The following is a 23,292-nucleotide window of genomic DNA, read 5'->3' as shown; positions in this document are numbered from 1 at the left end:
GGCGGAGCGAAACTATGACGTGGGGGACCGGGAGCTGTTGGCTGTCGTCAAAGTTTGAAGGCGTGGAGACATTGGCTTGAGGGGGCTAAACACCCTTTTCTCATCTGGACTGACCACCGCAATCTGGAGTACATCCAGGCGGCAAGGAGACTTAACCCTCGTCAGGCAAGGTGGGCCATGTTTTTCACCCGTTTTGTTTTAACCCTTTCCTACAGACCAGGTTCCCAGAACGCTAAGGCAGACGCACAGTCCCGGCTGTATGACACAGAGGAGTGGCCCGTGGTTCCCACCCCACTAATCCTGGCTTCCTGCCTGGTGGCACAGGTAGTGTGGAAGCTGGACGCAGACATTGAGCAGGTGCTACGTGCAGAGCCCACTCCACTCCAGTGTTCCGCAGGGCGTCTGTACATTCCGTCTGCTGTCCCTGAGCGGCTGATCTTTTGGGCCCACACGTCACCCTCCTCTGATCATCCAGGCATCGGTCGGGCGTTCGTGCCCTGGGCAGAGATGGCCCAGAACTCGCTCCGCCACTCCTCCACTAACCTCTCCCCCTTCCAGTGCGTACTGGGGTATCAGCCGGTTCTGGCTCCTTGGCATCAGAGTCAGACCTAGGCTCCTGCGGTGGACGACTGGTTCCGGCGCACGGAGGAGACATGGGACGCCGCTCATGTTCACCTTCAGCGCCCCGTGCTGCGCCAGAAAGCCAGCACAGACCATCACCGCAGTGAGGGTCTGGCTCTCGACCCGAAACCTGCCTCTCCTCCTGCCTTGCCAGAAGCTGGGTCCGCAGTTTGTGGGGCCATTTAAAGTCCTGAGGAGACTGAACGATGTGAGTTACAGGTTGCATCACTGCCTGGTACGGCTACCGACAGCAAGGCACTACAGAGGGTAGAGAGAACGGCCCAGTACATCACTGGGGCTAAGCTGCCTGCCATCCAGAACCTCTAAACCAGGCGGTGTCAGAGGAAGGCCCTAAAAATTGTCAAAGACCACAGCCACCCCAGTCATAGACTTTTCTCTCTACTACCGCAAGGCAAGCGGTACCGGAGTGCCAAGTCTAGTACAAAAAGGCTTCTCCACAGTTTTTACCCCAAAGCCATAACACTCCTGAACAGCTGATCAAATGGCTACCCGGCTAACCCCCCCTCTGCTGCTACTCTCTGATTATCATATATGCATAGTCACTCTAACTTTACTACCTCGATTGGCCCCACCAACCAGTGCTCCCGCACATTGGCTAACCGGGCTATCTGAATTGTGTCCTGGCACCCAACACCAGCCATGGAAACTGAAATCTGGACCCTGACTGTAGGTCTACAACCTCTCACATAGCCTTAATAATACCTCCTGCATAACTAAGCATTTATTGCAGTAAAATTATACACCAAATGTAAGTCAAATGTGGACTTGGGAACAGGAGAATGATTTCTTTCTTTCTGCATCTTGAGAGAATGCAATGCTCAGTTAGATACCATCTGTAGAGGTGCTGTCTTCATCATAAAAGCATCACAAAAGCTGATAGTATTTCAATCACATGAAATATGCATCGAAGCCAAACTGACATCTTATCAGAAACACGTTGGGTGGTTTTCACAGCTTTCATTTTCCTTACAACTTGTCAAACTGATGTCATTTAGACATTTTGCTTCATTGTATTTTCTCCCCAGTCCTTAAACGACTTTGCTCCGCGAAAGATGACAGAGAAACTTTACAGATGTCAACTAGATTGAAGCATTCATTCTATCGATCTATTACATTATTCTGTTGACCAGGGTTTTGTTCAGTCTTCTAGGGCATCATATAATGACAGAACAGAAGCTGCATGTATCTAAGTATAGACAAGTTGACTAACAAATAGCCTGCCAACATGTCGGGAATTACCAGCAGAAACATATCTAAACCAGGCACACAAAAAATGTCCTGCAACCCCTGTCCAAAAAAAATCATTTTTCAGTCATTGACTGTAGCTTATAGGGCATTGTCTATATTTGCGGTTAGGGTTGGGTGCAGGCCTCAGATCTTCACATCTAGTTGGGCGGTTGCGGGGGTGCAGGTGAACAAACTGCTTACCCGCGCACCACTAGTGCCTAAGACGTGAACATCACCCACCCCACTAAAGGATGGCAGCTGAGTGAAGAGGGCCTCTCCCTGAAGTAGCCCCTAGACACCCCCCCCGTCCCCCCCCCTCCCCGTCCCGTCCCGTCGCTCCCTGTGACTGTCTAGTTGAAACACATGCGCTCCACTGAGTTCACACACAATCCCACACAAACACACCCAGACACCCACATTCTGGAAGCCCTTATAGTAGATACAAGCCCACAGCCATACACAGTATTGCCTTAAGCAAATAACGCATGCAGAAACTTTATCTGATGCTTTATGACTTTTATCTAAATGCTTTGTGCACAGAGCCATGCTATTTCCTCTCGTATTCAAATGCAGTCTCTGGATGCTTCATGTTAGTTGAGTAAGCTATCTGATGTAGCAATGCAGAGTACACTGAAGTCACTGGAGCAGCAAGTGGAACAAAGCAGACAGTCACAAGCTGGTGAATAACAGGAAAACTATAGACAAAGAGAGTCGGAGAGGACAAATACCAACTTACTGGTAAAATAGTGTTGTCAATGTTGTTATGCTCTAATTGCTCTTTGATGTGGGAAGCAGGTGGCGAGTGTAGGCAGATTCATGGAGCTTGAACTGAAAAGTGCACAGCGTGCTTGTTTGTGCGTGGCTGTGTGTGAGCGCGCGCGTGTGCTGCTATATTGTGCATACATCAGCTGCGTCTGTGGATCAATAAACCCTTATGCCACACCAAACTTCTCACAATGTAATGGGTTCAAAGGTTAAACATCTGTCATAGAGGAAGCAACCTTGGGTCCGAGACTGATGACAAGCCGTCTTTCCACTTGCCTGGTTTATTCTCTGGAAATATAATGGAGCCTTTAGAGAAATCTAGGACTTTTTTTTCTTTTCACTGTAGGACTCTAAAATTACAACCTTATGACATATCATGTTGTTTGAATTAACGTACTATAACCAGTAATCCTGGACTGCTATCTTTGTTTGGTTTCTCACCCTACAGGACTGAGACACGCCTTCTTCTGTGTTCACTATCAACATTTAAACGTGATCAGTGTTAAATGGCCATGCCTTTTTGTGTTTTGTGGTTGACCAAGACCGATCAATGCCCTTCCCACCATAACACAAGGACTCCTTCTTTTTGTTTGAATAAAACGTTATTGCAGATTTTCCACGCTTTAGAGCTGACTGTGTCGCATAAGTAAACGTCACAGGCACGCACACACACTAACCCACACTCAGTTCCTTCCTCTCTCTTTCTCTCTGTTCCTCTCCTCAGCCTCATGAGTGTCGAAGTGCATTGCTCTGTCTGGGCCTTACATCTAAAACATCATGGCCAGACTAATATTATCAGAGCGCAACACCCGAAACCAGCGTTAGAGGAGACAGGAGCACTGGACCATCATCTTGGTAGGGAAGCTGTGATGGAAAGAAACCAGGCCATCATTGGCTAGGAAAATAGTAAATAAATCTTGAATGTTTCAATGCTCTACTTAATGAATGAAAACATATCGAACAAGAAATCCCTAACTTCACTGGACCTGTTTGTCTGAATGTAACTTTCCATACAAGAAAGCGCATGGAGAACAATGCTACCCATACACTAGACATAAGGAAATGAAGTGAGGGAGAAGTGCTGTTGAGTGGTTGTGCTGAGGTGACCACAGACGGCCAGAGCAGAGCATCAGTATGTAACTGACTGGACAGGCAGGTGCAGCCAGGTGTTGAAAGAGTTGGGTTCCGTGCATGTTTGCATTCCAGCGGCTGAGTTAAACCTCGGAGCCCGTGCCACTCACCCCGCTGGCCGCATCTGCCCATGTATCTGTGAGAATCTAGAAACCCAGTGTAAATAGACAGAGCAAACACAACTTGAGCCAACCTGGGCCATCTTGAGCAAAATTTGTCAGACTTCCAAAGTCAACACAGAACACGGTTGACTAAACATCGAAAACAAGGCAATAGCAGAAAAGACCGTACAAACACTCCTGTTTCTTGATCCATTTGTCACCGAAGTCATAAAATATAAATAATAGAAATCATATTTCTTTCTATTTATTTTGAAAAAAATGTATTTTCTGACTTTTACACTGGAACCTCTAAAGCAGTCATTTTACTCTACAATGCACCTTATAGGATGCTGCTCTATGTACATAGTCATGGAACACTGGTCACTATAAATGTTTACATACTGTTTTATCCACTTCATATGTATGTACTGTATTCTAGTCAAAGCCTATCCTATTGAACTATTTCTGTACATATACTATTCAGATATACTAGATATTCAATCCATATACCGTCCATATTGCCTATAAATCCCATCACATATACACTAAACAAAAATATAATCGTATAGTGTTGGTCCCATGTTTCATGAGCTGAAATAAAAGATCCCAGATATGTTCCATATGCACAAAAAGCTTCTCTCTCACATTTTGTGCACAAATTTGTTTAGATCCCTGTTAGTGAGCATTTCTCCTTTGCCAAGATAATCCATCGACATAACAGGTGTGGCATATCAAGAATCTGATTAAACAGCATGATCATTACACAATAAAAGGCCACTCTAAAATGTGCAGTTTGTCACACAACACAATGCCACAGATATCTCACGTTTTGAGGGAGAGTGCAAACGCCTCTGTCGTTTTAGAGAATTTACCAGTACGCCCAACCGGTCTCACAACCGCAGACCACGTACGTGTATGTCATCGTGTGGGTGTGCGGTTTGCTGTTCAACGTTGTGAACAGAGTGCCCAATGGTGGTGGTGGGGTTATGGTATGGGCAGGCATAAGCTATGGACAACGAACACAATTGCGTTTTATCAATGGCCATTTCAATGCACAGAGATACCGTGGTGTGATCCTGACGCCCATTGTCATGGCATTCATCCGCCTCCATCACCTCATGTTCAGTATGATAATGCACGGTCCCAGGTCGCAAGGATCTGTACATAATTCCAGGAATCTAAAAGAATGTCCCAGTTCTTCCATGGCCTGTATTCTCACCAGACATGTCACTCATTGAGCCAGTTTGTGATGCTCTGGATGGACCACGTACGGCAGCATGTTCCAGTTCCCGCAAATATCCATCATCGTTGGACAGCCGTTGAAGAGGGGTGGGACAGCACTCCACAGGCCACAGTCAACAGCCTGATCAACTCCATGTGAAGGAGATGTGTCGTGCTACATGAGGTAAATGGTGGTCACACCAGATACTGACTGGTTTTCAGATTCACGCCCCTAATAGTGAATAATAGTGAAGACATCAAAACTATGACATAACACATATGGAATCATGTAGTAAGCAAGAAAGTGTTAAACAAATCAAAATATATTTTATTCTTGATTGTTCAAAATCACCCTTAGCCACCCTTAGCCTTGACAGCTTTGTATACTCTTGGCATTCTCTCAACCAGCTTCATGAGTAATGCTTTTCCAACAGTCTTGAAGAAGTTCCCACACATGCTGAGCACTTGTTGGCTACTTTTCCTTCACTCCGCGGTCCAACTCATCCCAAAACATTTCAACTGGGTTGAGGTTGGGTGATTTTGGAGGCCAGGTCATCTGATGCAGCACTCCATCACTCTCCTTCTTGGTCAAATAGCCCTTACACAGCCTGGAGGTGTGTTGGGTCATTGTCCTGTTGAAAAACAAATGATAGTCCCACTAAGCGCAAACCAGATGGGATGGCATATCGCTTGAGAATGCTGTGGTAGCCATGATGGTTAGGTGTGCCTTGAATTCTAAATAAATTACAGACAGTGTCACCAGCAAAGCACACCGTCACACCTCCTCCTCCATGCTTCAGGGTGGGAACCCTGAAGCATGCAGAGATAATCCAATCACCAACTCCGCATCTCACAAAGACATGGCGGTTGGAACCAAAAATCTCAAATTTTGACTTATCAGACCAAAAGACAGATTTCCACCAGAATAATGTCCATTGCTCGTGTTTCTTGGCCCGAGCAAGACTCTTCTTATTATTGATGTCATTTAATAGTGGTTTCTTTGCAGCAATTCGACCATGAAGGCCTGATTCACGGAGTCTCCTCTGAACAGTTGATGTTGAGATGTGTCTGTTACTTGAACTCTTGGAAGTATTTATTTGGGCTGCAATCTGAGGTGCAGTTAACTCTAATAAACTTATCCTCTGCAGCAGAGGTAACTCGGGGTCTTCCTTTCCTGTGGCGGTCCTCATGAGAGCCAGTTTCATCATAGCACATGATGGTTTTTGCGACTGCACTTGAAGAAACTTTCAACGTTCTTGACATTTTCTGAATTGACTGACCTTCATGTCTTAAAGTAATGATGGACTGGCGTTACTCTTTATGGACTTTCTATTTGCTTATTTGAGCTGTTCTTGCCGTAACATGGACTTGGTCTCATACCAAATAGGGCTACCTTCTGTATACCACCTCTACCTTGTCACAACACAACTGATTGGCTCAAACGCATTGAGGAAAGAAATTCCACAAATAAACTTTTAGCAAGGCAGACCTGTTAATTGAAATGCATTCCAGGTAACTACGAGTGTGCAACCTGTCATCAAGGCAAAGAGTGGTCAATCTAAATATAACACTTATTTTGATTTGTTAAACACTTTTTTGCTGACTACATGATGTGTTATTTCATAGTTTTGATGTCTTGACTACTAGTCTACAATGTAGAAAATAGTAAAAATAAAGAAAAACCCTGGAATGAGGCAGTGTGTCCAAACTTTTGGCTGGTACTGTATCTATAATTTGTGTGTGTGTGTGTGTGTGTGTGTGTGTGTGTGTGTGTGTGTGTGTGTGTGTGTGTGTGTGTGTGTGTGTGTGTGTGTGTGTGTGTGTGTGTGTGTGTGTGTGTGTGTGTGTGTGTGTGTGTGTGTGTGTGTGTGTGTGTGTGTGTGTGTGTGTGTGTGTGTGTGTGTGTGTGTGTGTGTGTGTGTGTGTGTGTGTGTGTGTGTGTGTGTGTGTGTGCAAAGGATTGGGGTCATTTAGAATTCTTGTTTTTGAAAAGCACATTTTTTATCCATTAAAATAACATCGATTTGATCAGAAATACAGAGCAGACAGTGTTAATGTTGTAAATGACTATTGTAGCTGGAAACGGATGATTCTTAATGGAATATCTACATAGACTATTAATAGCATAGCCTGCATTTCTCAGAACAAGAATAGACTGACTAGTTACAGAAGAAAGTTCTTTGTTTCTGGCCATTTTGTAATCAAACCCACAAATACAGATACTCAACTAGTCTAAAGAAGGCCAATTGTATTGCTTCTTTAATCAGAACAACAGTTTTCAGCTGTGCTAACATAATTGCGAAAGGGTTTTCTAATGATCAATTAGCCTTTTAAAATTATAAACTTGGATTAGCTAACACAAGGTGCCATTCGAACACAGGAGTGATGGTTGCTGATAATGGGCCTCTGTATACCTCTGTAGGCCATTAAAAATCTGCAGGTTCCAGCTACAATAGTAATTTACAACATTAACAATGTCTACACTGTAGTTCTGATCAATTTGTTGTTATTTTAATGGACAAAAAAAAAGCTTTTCTTTCAAAAACAAGGACATTTCTATGTGACCCCAAACACACACACACACACACACACACACACACACACACACACACACACACACACACACACACACACACACACACACACACACACACACACACACACACACACACACACACACACACACACACACACACACACACTGTACATACATACAGTACATTCAGAAAGTATTCAACCCCTTGAATTTTTCCACATTTTCTACTCTTTCTGGGGTCCAGCAAAATTAAGGCAGTTTATACCATTTTACAAACATTACAATACATTCACAGATTTCTCAGATTTCCATTGATCATCCTTGAGATGTTTCTACAACTTGATTGGAGTCCACCTGTGGTAAATTCAATTGATTGGACATGATTTTGAAAGGCACACACCTGTCTATATAAAGGTTGTCAGAGCAAAAATCAAGCCATGAGGACGAAGGAATTGTCCATAGATCTCAGAGACAGGATTGTGTCGAGGCAGAGATCTGGAGAAGGTACCAAAACATTTCTGCAGCATTGAAGGTCCCTGAGAACACAGTGGCCTTCATCATTCTTAAATGGAAGAAGTTTGGACCACCATGACTCTTCTTAGAGCTGGCCGCCCGGCCAAACTGAGCAATTGGGGTATAAGGACCTTGGTCAGGGAGTTGAACAAGAACACAATGTCACACTGACAGACCTCCAGAGTTCCTCTGTGGAGATGGGAGAACCTTCCAGAAGGACAAGATCTCTGCAGCACTCCACCAATCAGGCCTTCATGGTAGAGTGGCCAAATGGAAGCCACTCTCAGTAAAGTTTGCCAAAAGGCACCTAAAGACTCTCAGACCATCAAAAACAGATTCTGTGGCCTGATGAAACCAATATTGAAATCTTTGGCCTTAATGCCAAGCGCCATGTCTGGAGAAAACCTGGCACCATTTCTATGGTGAAGCATCGTGGTGGCAGCATCATGCTGTGGGGATGTGTTTCAGCGGCAGGGACTGGGAGACTAGTCAGGATTGAGGAAAAGATGAATGGAGCAAAGTACAGAGATATCTTGATGAAAACCTGCTCCAAAGAGCTCAGCACCTCAGACTGGGTCGAAGGTTCAACTTCCAACAGGACAACGAACCTAAGCACACAGCCAAGACAACGTAGGAGTGGCTTCGTGACAAGTCTCTGAATGTCCTTGTGTGGCCCAGCCAGAGCCCAGACTTGAACTTGATCAAACATCTCTGAGACCTGAAAATAACTGTGCAGAGACACGCCCCATCCAACCTGACAGAGACACGCCCCATCCAACCTGACAGAGACACGCCCCATCCAACCTGACAGAGACACGCCCCATCCAACCTGACAGAGACACGCCCCATCCAACCTGACAGAGACACGCCCCATCCAACCTGACAGAGACACGCCCCATCCAACCTGACAGAGACACGCCCCATCCAACCTGACAGAGACACGCCCCATCCAACCTGGCAGAGACACGCCCCATCCAACCTGACAGAGACACGCCCCATCCAACCTGGCAGAGACACGCCCCATCCAACCTGGCAGAGACACGCCCCATCCAACCTGACAGAGACACGCCCCATCCAACCTGACAGAGACACGCCCCATCCAACCTGACAGAGACACGCCCCATCCAACCTGGCAGAGACACGCCCCATCCAACCTGACAGAGACACGCCCCATCCAACCTGGCAGTGACACGCCCCATCCAACCTGGCAGAGACACGCCCCATCCAACCTGACAGAGACACGCCCCATCCAACCTGACAGAGACACGCCCCATCCAACCTGACAGAGACACGCCCCATCCAACCTGACAGAGACACGCCCCATCCAACCTGACAGAGACACGCCCCATCCAACCTGACAGAGACACGCCCCATCCAACCTGGCAGAGACACGCCCCATCCAACCTGGACAGAGACACGCCCCATCCAACCTGACAGAGACACGCCCCATCCAACCTGACAGAGACACGCCCCATCCAACCTGACAGAGACACGCCCCATCCAACCTGACAGAGACACGCCCCATCCAACCTGACAGAGACACGCCCCATCCAACCTGGCAGAGACACGCCCCATCCAACCTGGCAGAGACACGCCCCATCCAACCTGACAGAGACACGCCCCATCCAACCTGACAGAGACACGCCCCATCCAACCTGACAGAGCTTGAGAGGATCTGCAGAGAATAATGGGAGAAACTCCCCAAATACAGGTGATCCAAGCTTGTGGCATCATACCCAAGAAGATTCCAGGCTGTAATTGCTGCCACAGGTGCATCAATAAACTACTGGGTAAAAGGTCTGAATACTTATGTAAATGTGATATTTCCGGTTTAGAAATTTTAGCATAATATATATGCCAAGCGCCATAAATAAAAACTGAAATATCACATTTACTGAGTAAAGGGTCTGAAAACTTGTGTAAATGTGACATCAGTGACATCATGTTTTCCTTTTCATTGTGGGGTATTGTGTGTAGATTGATGGGAGGGGAAGAAATATGCAACACATTTTAGAATAAGGCTGTAATGTAACAAAATGTGGTAAAAGGGAAGGGGTCTGAGTACTTTCCGAAAACGCGCTGTATATCCTGCAGTAACATACTAATGAAAATGCTATTGTTATTTGAAACACAGTAAAAATAGTATTAATTTTACCAAGGCCTTCATAAACACAACCAAATGATTATTTTTGCAAAAACTTATATGACATTGAATAATTACACTGTTAGATGAAAGTTGCAGTCAGGATGAAGCTTGAAGAGGGGTCTGTCGAGGCCCCGCGGTTCTAGTGGTAACAGATATATAGAGAGGATGACAGTTCATCCAATTCATATTTCCATGCTTTTTCAACAGTGGGATAAAACCAAAACAATGAAATTAGGCACTTCACATTCCCATACTGTTCCAAGTGGAAAGTATCTCCACTTTATCAAAGTTCCCATTTGAAAAACAATGATTTATATGCTTTCAACTATCCAAGTAACATTAACAGTGTTCCTCTATCACAGCCCATTGCAGAGTTGCTCAACAGGGAACCAGTACCTGATGCATATAGTGAGTGACAGCTCAAGTCTGTCCAACAGCCCAACACTACCTCCCCTTCCCTTTTTTTGTCTTCCCGTGTCTCTCTCACTCCTTCCCGGTGGCTGTGGGCTACAGACAGGGGAACAGGGTGTAACACCATCCCTCCCTTTCCCCTAGTAACACTGCTCCTAGTCAGCTAATGCAAGCTCCCACGTGCTCATCAGCAAGGTAGCAAAGAGATACGCAAACACTAGAAGAAACTCAACAGGATGCACCTTGCCAGAAAATAACTGACAGCATGAAGCACAAACAAACCTGGCTCCTTTAAGACAGGGAGGCACAAAGGGGTGGGAGGGGGGGTAACTGTAGCCATAGAGGGTTAGCTGTGTTGCGCTACACTACCTCCTTAGAATTCCCAGAGCCCAGTTACATCAGCGCAGCCAGCAGGAGCAAGTGCAGAAAAAAAGACAGAGAGAAAGCAAGGAAGAGGGAGAGAGAGAGGCAGCAAAGTGAAAAGTAGGGCAAGCCACTGTACCTCACACAGATGCAGGTCCTGAGCGTGTGTATGTCTGTCAGGGAAGCAGGTGCTGTCCCAGGGTACTGACCCAGTAGAGCTGCTGGAGGAGGGGGCACTGCTCTGGGCTGGGTAATCAGTCACACATCACCATGCACTTCCCATCTCTTGTCTGTCCTCTGTCCTTTTTCTGCTCTGCTCTGTTTTACTCTTACTCTGCTCCTCTCTCTCTCTCTCTCTCTCTCTCTCTCTCTCTCTCTCTCTCTCTCTCTCTCTCTCTCTCTCTCTCTCTCTCTCTCTCTCTCTCTCTCTCTCGCTAGCTGCCTGAAAGGTTTACTGACCACCCTCTCAGATGTACGGAGAACGAGAAAAAAGCACTAATATAGACACACAGAGAAACGAGGAGGGAAAGGGGAGGGGGAGTTTCAAATTAAGAAAAAAATAAATCCCTCTCTCCAAAGTTACATTTCTCCCTCTCCCTCTCTAGCTCGCTCACAGAGTTCTCAGTGAACCAACAGCGGTGTGGAGTCGTGGTTGAATCAGGACAGCCCTAGCCATCTGTTGAAACATGCCTGCCTCTTTGCTTTACTCACTCACTCACAGACAGGGAGAGAGAGAGAAGGGAGGGAGGGCAAGGGAGGAGGGGGAAGTGAATAGGGAGAGGGCTGTACTGCTTTCCTGTGCCCAATCTGAAAACAGAACACTTTCCCTTGGTGAGGCAGGCGGAGCCAGGGAAATGGAGAGAAGGAGAGAGAGCAGAGAAACTGAAAAAGATAAGTAGAGAGACATAGGGGGAGGTGGGACAGAGACGGAGACAAAACAAGAGAAAGAAGGAAGTAAATGAATGAGGAAAAAGGGACAAGTTTATAAGTGAGAAGTGGAGTGAGTGGAGGGAGGGAAAGAAAGGGAACAGGAGCATATTTTATGAGAGGTGGGGGTGAAATGGAGAGCTTGGCTCAGATCCTCTGCATTCATGGGTATTCATGTGGCTGGTACGATTTGGGCTTAATGGCCTGTGTAAGCCAATAGAGGACAGAGAGAGGGGAAAGGAGGAACAGGGGTACAATGTTACACCGTAAAACTATAGCACAGACAGACAGAGATCTGCAATTACTCCCCTACACCAAGGACACATAAACACAAACACTTGTTTCACACACAGATACACAAAACTAAAACATTCAGATACACAGACTGACAAACACACCCAAACACTCCCAGAGGCTATGCAGTAGAAATAAACACAGAAAGGAAATAAATAAACTCAAGAGAAAGTCACACTGAAGATGGGCCAAAAATATTTTCAATTTTGGGAAGCTCTTGGGATATGGCCGAATCTGACTGGCCAGGAGCACCAGATAGTGGTTGTGTGTGTACAAATTCAATTCAATTGTATTTGTCACATGGTAGACTTTACCATGAAACGCTTGCTTACAAGCCCATCCCAACAATGCAGATTAAAAATAATACTAATTGTGTACAAGCAAATGTGTACGCGTCCACATTTTACCATCCTCTGTAATCCTGTTCGTCAAGTCCTCTCTCTCTCTCTCTCTCTCTCTCTCTCCATTGCTTTCTCTCCCAATCTCGCTCCACTAAAATATTTCTTTACAGGCTCTCTCCATCTGGTCTTTCTGGTGGCTGGCCTTTAAGACCCCCTCACTCCCTCCCTCCCTCACTCCCTCCCTCACTCCCTTCCTCACTCCCTTCCTCACCCTGTAAAACTACCATGGGAAAAGCCCTGGCCAGCTGCTTTGACAGACAAGTCTAGCCTAAAGGACATTGCCCTTACTTTATACAGACTAGTGTGTGAGAGGGAAAGAGAGTTTGAGTCAGTATGAATGAGCCTGTCAGTGGCTCTACTGTACTTTGCACTGCCGGTCTCTGTATGACTCTCTGGGTTTCAGGCAGTGCTAAGGCTGTAGAAAGGAGTGTTCAGTTGTCAGGGGAGGGAAAGAAAACAGAAACACTATGCAATAAGCCAGTTGTAGCAGTACCTTACAACCAGCAGCTTGTAGATGAAGGTTAAACACAATGGCGTGGAGATATTTTTTACTGTGCTCAACCTACTCACAGATACAGTGATACAATAAGTACGAGGGAGGTTAGAGATAATAACCTTTTTGGTTTATCTGACTGCACTCTGGATCCAAAACCTGCAGTGCCTGCCTGCCACCCAATCGTCTCCCTCCCAGTGTGCAGAGCAGGCATGGTTGCCTATCAATTCAGTTTCAGAGTTCAGAGCCTTCTGGCCTTGCTAGACAACTCTGCCGTCCCTGACTGACAATATCTCCTCGTATCATCAGGCGGGGCTGAAAACACACACCTAACATTTGAGTCGAGTGCATCCATCGGTATCTCCACAAACCTCTCTACTGATCTGATCTGCCAGCATACATCTATCAGCATTGTTCAGTGCAACATCCCCAGGTGCAGAATGGTAGGTTCTTTACTGTGGAGCTACAGTGTCAGGAAAAGGTTAGAGATCTCAATCAATCACCTGCCGTGCGTCTGGGAGGTGATGAATGTCTTTGTTCTCCACTCAGGGCTAATTCATTCCCACAGACACAAGCACACTAAACACCAAAGTGCACTAGATTCATTGTGAACACCCCTCAATCCATTTGCAAAGCCCCCCTGTTTATTCCTGGTTGATAATATCATGTTGTGATCACAGAGGCGCTGCTGTGGATTTGTTTCATCATCCAGCTGTAATGTGTGAAATCCACCCACAAAAACCATTACCAGCCCATAAAACAAGCCCTTCTCCTCTCCCCTCCCCAACCAGCAGCTACCTCCCCCCCTTCCTCCCATGTCAGCCTGTTTTACCCCACTTTCCCTCCTAAAAGCCCAGATTAAGCAATTCAGCCTCCAACTAACATCCCGTCCTATGTCTGCTCATTAAAATGTTGCGACACCCGACTGTGCAGGGAAAACAACTCCACAAAGGATGAACCATTACAGTATAGTGCAGTTCAGGGGAGGGCTGTCTCTCTGAACATACCTGCTCTGGCGGTTACTGCTGCTAATTATTATCTGCTCTAAAAGAAACTGTTTCTCCAATTATGGCTGAGCATGATAACAAGACTTAGGGTTTGCCCAATGTAGTTGCACAGCAAATGCAGTTGTAATGTTTGACCCCACAAATAGAAACAGCCGTGCATGATTTCTGTGGTTAGTAAATAGAGAGGAGGGGGTGCTGACACATTTATGGCTGGGCTGCTGTCTTCTGTTTATAATCAATACAGATTTCCTGTTTCAGCGTAAGCTATTATAGGGTCATATGAAATCTGTTATATTTTTTCCCAAATTCAGTTTTGTTTTTCCAAGTTTCAGTTTCTTCAGATTTTCTCTCTCAAAATCACACTTTTAATTGAAAAACTAAATGTGATGTTTTAAGTCCACAACAATTCTTTACCACATCAGGTAATCACTTCCGAGGTGTATAAAACAAATGTAGAAATTGTCATTTTTGGGTGTAGATATCCTAATTCAACTGAACACCAGCAAGAGACTTGTTTGGTTAGGTGAGATTGCTAGATAAATCACCACTGGATTGATGCAAATAATCATATCATGATACCAGGTTAGGCACTAGCTATGGAACCCTGACCTGTTCACTGGATGTTCTACCTGTCCCAGACCTGCTGTTTTCAACTCTCTAGAGGCAGCAGGAGCGGTAGAGATACTCTTAATGATCGCCTATGAAAAGCCAACTGACATTTACTCCTGAGGTGCTGACTTGCTGCACCCTCGACAACTACTGTGATTATTATTATTTGACCATGCTGGTCATTTATGAACATTCTAACATCTTGGCCATGTTCAGTTATAATCTCCACCCGGCACAGCCAGAAGAGGACTGGCCACCCCTCATAGCCTGGTTCCTCTCTAGGTTTCTTCCTAGGTTTTGGCATTTCTAGGGAGTTTTTCCTAGACACCGTGCTTCTACACCTGCATTGCTTGCTGTTTGGGGTTTTAGGCCGGGTTTCTGTACAGCACTTTGAGATATCAGCTGATGTAAGAAGGACTATATAAATACATTTGATTTGATTTGATCATTATTACTGTAGTCACGGTTTTCGAATAAGAAATATATATTTTATAATCAAAACTATTTAATGTGTATTTAAGTCTTTGATTATGGTACTGCAATACAGATTTTATGTTGGGATTCACGTGAGAGATGTGTGAGTGACAGAGAAGTGAAGTGATGGAGATTGAACTTGTTGTGCCACTAAAGTTTGTGCTGCTGCTACTTGGACAGATTAAAGTATAGAAAATAATTTGTGTATAAACCTGACTCTTTATCATCGAACCCACGGGCCCTTCTGAGAAGGTGATAGATAAATGAGTTGAATAATTAGGGTTACATTATCATCATTGCTAACAACTGCACAAAGTGGTAGACACACGCAAACAGAGAGGGGCATTCCTGCGTTGACTATTCAGAAAATGGAAGCAAAATACGAACCACAGATGGATTTTGTCCATGTCTTATGATAATCTAAAACCATATAAAGATAAATACATTTAGTTGATTTCCTACTAAGTTCAAAACATTTTGGAATATTGTTGAATTCTGTTTTAATGTCTGGATTTCAAATCAAAAATCTAATCTTATTTGTCACATACACATGGTTAGCAGATGTTAATGCGAGTGTAGCGAAATGCTTGTGCTTCTAGTTCTGACAGTGCAGTTATATCTATTAAGTAATCTAACAAATTCACAACTACCTTATACACACATAAATGTAAAGGGATGGAATAAGAATATGTACATATGAATATATGGATGAGCAATGGCCGTGCAGCATTGGCAAGATGCAATAGATGGTATGTAATATAGTATATACATGTGATATGAGTAATGTAGAATATGTAAAGTGACTAGTGATTCCTTTATTAAATCCATTTATTAAAGTGGCCAGTGATTTGGGTCTGTATGTTGGTAGCATCCTCTCTATGTTAGCGATGGCTGTTTATATCATGACACAAGGCGAGACCCAGATGCAGACACAGGAGGCAGATGTTTGGAGTCTTACAATATTTATTAATCCAATAGGGGAAGGCAAGAGAATGGTCATGGACAGGCAAAAGGTTCAAAACCAGTTCAGAGTCCAAAAGGTACCAAAGGCCAGGCAGAATCAAGGTCATGCCTGGCAGGATGATCAGGCAGGCGGGACAGTAGTCCAGAGTCAGGCAGGGGTCAAAACCAGGAGGACTATCAAAAAGAGAATAGCAAAAGGAGTATGGGAAAACAAGCTGGTTGACTTGACTAACATACAAGACAAACTGGCACAGAGAGACAGGAAACACAGGGTTAAATACACTGGGGGAAATAAGCAACACCTGGAGGGGGTGGAGACAATCACAGGAACAGGTGAAACAGATCAGGGCGTGACAGTTTAACCGTCTGATGGCCTTGAGATAGAAGCTGTTTTGCAGTCTATATGTCCCAGCTATGATGCAGTGGCTCGGGTGGTTGTTGTCCTTGATGGTCTTTTTGGCTTCCTGTGACATCGGGTGCTGTAGGTTTCCTGGAGGGCAGGTAGTTTGCCCCCTATAATGCGTTGTGCAGACCGTACTACCCTCTGGAGAGCCTTGCAGTTTAGGGCGGTGTAGTTGCCGTACCAGGCAGTGATTCAGCCCGACAGGATGCTCTCGATTGTGCATCTGCAAAAGTTTGTTTGAGGTTTATGTGACAAGCCAAAATTATTCAGCCTCCTGAGGTTGAAGAGGCTCTGTTGCCTTCTTCACCACACTGTCTGTGTGGGTGGACCATTTCAGTTTGTCCGTGATGTGTACGCAGAGGAACTTAAAACATTCCACCTTCTCCACTACTGTCCCATCGATGTGGATAGGGGGGGTGCTCCCTCTGCAGTTTTCTGAAGTCCACGATCATCTCCTTTGTTTTGTTGACGTTGTGCGAGAGGTTGTTTTCCTGACACCATACTCCGAGTGCCCTCACGTCCTCCCTGTAGGATTTTTTAAAGATTCCGTCTCTCACAGTTTAAGTGTACCTATGATAAAAATTACAGACCTCTACATGCTTTGTAAGTAGGAAAACCTGCAAAATCAGCAGTGTATCAAATACTTGTTCTCCCCACTGTAGGTAATTCCTCTTGTCCAGATGGGAGAGGGTAGTGTGCAGTGTGATGGTGATTGCATCGTCTGTGGACATGTTGGGGTGGTATGCAAACTGAAGTGGGTCTAGGGTGGCAGGTAAGGTGATCCTTGACTAGTATCTCAAAGCACTTCATGATGACAGAAGTGAGTGCTAAGGGGAAATAGTCATTTAGTTCAGGCAACTTTGTCTTCTTTGGTACAGGAACAGTGGTGGCCATATTGAAGCATGTGGTGACAACAGACTGGAATAGGGAGCGATTGAATATGTCCATAAACACACCAGCCAGCTGGTCTGCGCATGCTCTGATTGGCTATGGATGCCGTCTAGGTCAGCAGCCTTGCGAGGGTTAAAACGTGTAAATGTCTTACTCACGTCGGCCATGAAGAAGGAGATGGGGGCCCCCTTTCCTTTGTAGCGGGTCGTGTCGGTAGTACTCTATTATCCTCAAATCTGGAAAATAAGGTGTTTAGCTTGTTTGAAAGCAAGATGTCGGTGTTTGTGACGTGGCTGGTTTTCTTTTTGTAGTCCGTAATTGCCTGTAGATCCTACCACATACGTCTCGTGTCTGGGCTGTTGAATTGCGACTCCATTTTGTCCCTATACTGACATTTCGCTTGTTTGATTGCCTTGCGGAGGGAATAACTACACTGTTTATATTCGGCCATATTCCCGATCTCTTTCCATGGTTGAATGCGGTGGTTCACATTTTCAGTTTTGCGCGAATGCCGCCGTTTCTAGTTGGGAAAGTTGTAATAGTCACAGTGGGTACAACATCTCGAATGCACTTCCTAATAAACTCACTCACCGAGTCAGCGTATAAATCAATGTTATTGTCTGAGGCTTCCCGGAACATTTGCAGTCCACATGATCAAAACAATCTTGAAAAACAATATTTTGTGATTCTGTCATGATCTGATTTTATTCGGGCCATACTATTACTTTAATCCACTGCTAAATTAGCCTGGTATCCTACAGAGGCCTAAGAGATCGGGGGGGGGGGGGTCACCAGAGGACCCTGCACCAGACAAAACCTACTGGCCACACTGACTGACCTCTCCAGACCCCCACTCCACCATGGCTAACACTACACGCTGAACAGCCCCTCCCTCCCTCTGACCCCCACCCCCTAACCCTCACAGCCCCCTCCCTGGGCAGATGGCCCTCTAGGAGGGGAGCAGGCTAGGGTCTGAGGTGGGGGCCCATTGACAGTGCAGTGGAGCAGAACGGACGGCAGTGCTCACCATCCAACATTCAGCCCTCATTTATCCACTCATTCTCTCCGTAACACCCAATCTGCTCTCCCACCCACTCTCCCTGGCGCTGCTCAGGCCTCTCTGCTCTGTTTTACCTGCTCTGATCTCTGCTCTCCCTCCATTTCATCATATTAATAAGTGACGGGAGGCGTGGGAGAGAAGTGCGAGGGGAGGCAGCCTGCTCCACACTAATGGGAGTATAATAAGAATAAATGGCATTTAACAGAGCTAAACAATGCAAGCTTGTGGGTCAACAGCAGAGTCCTGGGAAAACAGGCAGGCTGGTGAAGATGGGGATACATACAGTGAATGCACAATGAGGGGTTTTCATCACAGAATAAATCAGCAGAGAGAAGAGGTGCACAAAACATGTAGTTCTCCTTTATCACAAGGCTCTGCAGTATCGCGATATGCAGTATAATGAAAACACGAAGCAGACCAAAATATTGTGTGCTATAGCTCGGAAAATAAATGCATGTGACTCTGAATGAGGGCTGATTTTCGAAAGAAGTTCAATCCTTTGTGTTTTGTTTCTTTGCCACGACACTAACAAGTATTGCGATACTGGCATCGTCCTCACCCTCCAGCACCGATCCAATACATTGAGTTTCTGAGACCATGCTTATTTGAGAGCGCAAATTTTCAGTGAGCTATGTTTCGATATGCATCGTAAAGCCCTTAGGCCCCTCCTGCTCCCTTAACCTCCATTACAGCAGAGTAATAATACAATAACACCCTCCTGCGGTAATCCACAGATTAACAAACATCAACACATCACAACCCAGGAAAAGAGCACAAACTCAGTATGACAGCTTGCACACCCTCAATGAGCTTATAGAATGGCTCACTTTATGGCATGCAATGGCCCCTATCATGCCTTTACAGCTAGCTACTCCACTGCTCGGTCTGAAAGATGAGGGAGCGGAATATGGCAAGGCCTCAGCGGCAGACAGAAGGATCAATCAACACGAAAGTAAAAGAGTAGGAGGAGAGGAGGAGACCAGTAATAGTGCCAAGCCTCTGTTCTGTAGTATGTGCGTCACAGACAGTCTGCATCCCACACTCAGCTAATGATCAAGTAACAGAAGAGAGATAACGTCCCAAATAGGAAGTGACTGTTGGCTCCGTTTAAGAAACATACTGTACATAGAGCACCTTCAGAAAGTACTGAGGCAGAGTTGCAAAGAAAAAGACATATCTCAGACTGGCCAATAAAATAAAAGATTAAGATTGGCAAAATAACACAGACACTGGACAGAGGAACCCTGCCTAGAAGGCCAGCATCCGGTGTCGCCTTTTCACGGTTGACATTGAAAGTTGTGTTTTACTATTTAATGAAGCTGCCAGTTGAGGACTTGTGAGGCATCTGTTTCTCAAACTAGACACCCTAATGTACTTGTGCTCTTGCTCAGTTGTGCACCAGGGGCCTCCCACTCCTCTTTCTATTCTGGTTAGTGCTGTTCTGTGATGGAAGTAGTACACAGCGTTGTATGAATTCTTCAGTTTCTTGGTCATTTCTAGCATGGAATAGCCTTCATTTCTCAGAAAAATAATAAACTAACTAGTTTCAGAAGAAAGTTATTTGTTTCTGGCCATTTTGAGCCTGTAATCGAACCCACAAATGCTGATGCTCCAGATACTCAACTAGTCTAAAGAAGGCCAGTTTCATTGCTTCTTTAATCAGAACAACAGTTTTCAGCTGTGCTAACATAATTGCAAAAGGGTTTTCTACTGATCAATAAGTATTTTTAAGATGATAAACTTGTGCCATTGGAACACAGGTGTGATGGTTGCTGATAATGGGCCTCTGGACGCCTGTACGCCTATTCCATAACAATCAGTTTCCAGCTACAATAGTCATTTACAACATTATAATAATAATAATAATAATATATGCCATTTAGCAGACGCATTAACAATGTCTACACTGTGTTTCTGATCAATTTGATGTTATTTTAGAGGACAAAATGTACTTTTCTTTCAAAAGCAAGGACATTTCTACGTGACCCCAAACTTTTGAACGGCAGTTTTTATATATATATATATATATATATATATATATATATATATATATATACACTGTATATGCTACTTCTTGACAAGTCAACTAATTGGGGTCAACCCTAAAAAGGGGTTGAATACTTGACTCAAAACGTTTCAGCTTTTTATTTTTTATTAAATTGTTTTAAAAAATCTAGAAACATAATTCCACTTTGACAATTTGGGGTATTGTGTGTAGCCAGTGACTAAAAATCTCAGTTTAATACATTTTTAATTTAGGCTGTAAAACAACAAAGTGTGGAAAAGGTCAAGGGGTGTGAATACTTTCTGAAGGTTTGTCTGGGTTAAGTTTAAGAGAGTTTCTTGTTGAGTTCTCTTTATTCTGTATTTCCAGGAACTGATCCAGCAAACATTTCCACATTGGCACAATGTGGGCCCAACGCTGGCTAAAATATTGGCAACACGTAGGTGCGCCTTTGCTCATCGCCTCCACATTGGCCCCTAATGAATTGGCCCAGTGTGGCCCAGTGTGGGTAGGCCATATCTGGTTAGGGCATTCCTCACTTTGCCTGAAATAAACCCATCTTCTCCCAGCAAACAAGCCCACATTGGCACAATGTGGGCCCAATGCAGGTTAAAACATTGGACCCATGTAGGCTGCCCAAATTTGGCGAATGCGCAGGTGGCCCCAAGGGCAGCCCTCACTTCGCCAGAAATAAGCCCCCACTTTTAGATAAGCTGCCCATTACATTGTATCAGAAAGACAACAATGCTGTTACTTATCCAAGTCTTTTTATAGACTTCATCACTGGCAGTGTACATAATATTTTGTTGTTGTTGACAATATACAACAGAACACTGGAATGACACTCTCAGTAATGGTTGCACAAAAATAACTTGGGAACATAGAGCAAAAAGTTATATCTGAAAAATAAGGATTCCGAGATATTTCTTTGAAGCCCAGAACCTTCGTTGGTTTGATTGGTTTGAATGGTGTCAGAAATATATATTTTGTATTCTTTTTAACTTAACAATATGAATTGGGGTATTTGCAAACCACACAACACAAACATTCGAATGAGCGTCTATATTCTGAGCCTCTACATTATGAGGTAGTTGGGCTTGGTGTGGGCTGGCCCGTATTAATTTAAGGTGTGGGCTAGCTTGTGTTAGGTAAGGCGTGGGCTGGCCCGTGTTAGGCAAGCTGTGGGCTGGCCCGGGTTAGGCTTGGTGTGGGCTGGCCCATGTTAGGTTTGTTGTGGGCTGGCCTGTGTTAAGCAAGGTGTGGGCCGGTCCGTGTTAGGCAAGGTGTGGGCTGGCCCGTGTTAGGCTTGGTTTGGGCTGGCCCGTGTTAGGCAAGGTGTGGGCTGGCCCGTGTTAGGCAAGGTGTGGGCTGGACCGTATTAGGCAAGGTGTGTGCTGGCCCGTGTTAGGCAAGGTGTGGGCTGGCCCGTGTTAGGTTTGGTGTGGGCTACCCCATGTTGAGCTGGTGTTGTCTTGGTGTGGACTAACCTGAGTTGGGCTTGTTATGGGCTAGCCAGTGTCAGGCTGGTGTGGGATTGGTGTGGCTTTGTCTAGGCTAGCCCCTGCCCATCAAATCCCCACATGGGACCAATGGGGTCATGTCTGCTGGGGAGTGATAACCACTCCCATATTGTAGGCAACATTAAAAGCTGAGTGATGCAGAACTATTTCCGTTTTCAGTCATAGTGATCATCCTTGGACAAACACAGCATCATTAGGTGGTCCTTCTGTAGCTCAGTTGGTAGAGCATGGCGCTTGTAACGCCAGGCTAGTGGGTTCAATTCCCGGGACCACCCATACGTAGAATGTATGCACACATGACTGTAAGTCGCTTTGGATAAAAGCGTCTGCTAAATGGCATATATTATATTATTGGAGCTGCAAGAAAAGGTGGAAACAGGGAACAGGAGGAGGAGAGAAGTTTACATATATAAAGGGAGGGGGAGGAGTGTAGGAGGAGAAGATGAAGGAGGAGGAGAGATGGAGACATGTGGGAACAGTTAAATCCATCTCTGCAGAGAGGGAAAGAGAGAAAAAGAGAGCAAGAGAGAGAAAGAGTGTGCGAGAGAGAGGTTCAGTGATATTGCACCAGCTATTGAACATCCTCAATCTGCGAAGTCATGTCACAGGAAATGTCATTGCAGTAGTCAATCTGTGAGATTAGCCTGCAGGGTTGGATCCTGCTCCCCAAACAGGCCGTTACATCTTCCTCCCTGGGTTCTCACCAACACCCACATACTGTATCTCATATACCCATTACACACTGCTGGGTCATGTCTACACGTTTGACTGCTGAACCCGCAAAATCACTGCCACACACTTACTTTACTGTACCAGTAAGACAAGTTATACATTATACATACATTAAGTTCCTATACAGTACATTCCACAGGGACTGATTGGACCATATGTGTTTGAGCTTCAATGTCACTAAAGAAAAATGCATTATAACTGACATTTACAGAGGCAAAACACTGGGATGAAAACACAGTTAGTAATGCAGAGAATGTTCCAGCATCTCATTTTGTCTTCCACATGTTTAGTTTGTAACTTCTCTGCTACAAAGCTGATGTGTCCCACTGGGATGCTTTTGGTGGATAATGTTATGTAATTGGTAAGGCATCTCCAACATTCTGCTCCTTCTTTGTGCTTTTGATAATTAGAAAACATGCATTGGCACGGCAGAATTCATTTCCAGCTAGAAACATTG

General features: G+C 45.0%; 1 protein-coding gene across 1 annotated transcript in view; it reads right to left on the bottom strand.

Annotated features, from left to right (window-relative positions):
- sulf2b (sulfatase 2b) overlaps positions 1-11,729 on the bottom strand; it is a 189,951-nt gene extending 178,222 nt beyond the window's left edge. The window contains exon 1 of the mRNA XM_046343783.1: positions 11,196-11,729. The gene's annotated coding sequence lies outside the window, so the exon portion shown is untranslated. The remainder of the gene's footprint in view (positions 1-11,195) is intronic.
- Between the last annotated feature and the right edge of the window lie 11,563 nt (positions 11,730-23,292).

The sequence above is a fragment of the Oncorhynchus gorbuscha genome, linkage group LG03 (genome assembly GCF_021184085.1).
Source record: "Oncorhynchus gorbuscha isolate QuinsamMale2020 ecotype Even-year linkage group LG03, OgorEven_v1.0, whole genome shotgun sequence".
NCBI lineage: Eukaryota > Metazoa > Chordata > Actinopteri > Salmoniformes > Salmonidae > Oncorhynchus > Oncorhynchus gorbuscha.
Note: the sequence above shows the minus strand (reverse complement) of the source record. Positions and strands in the feature narration are given on the sequence as shown.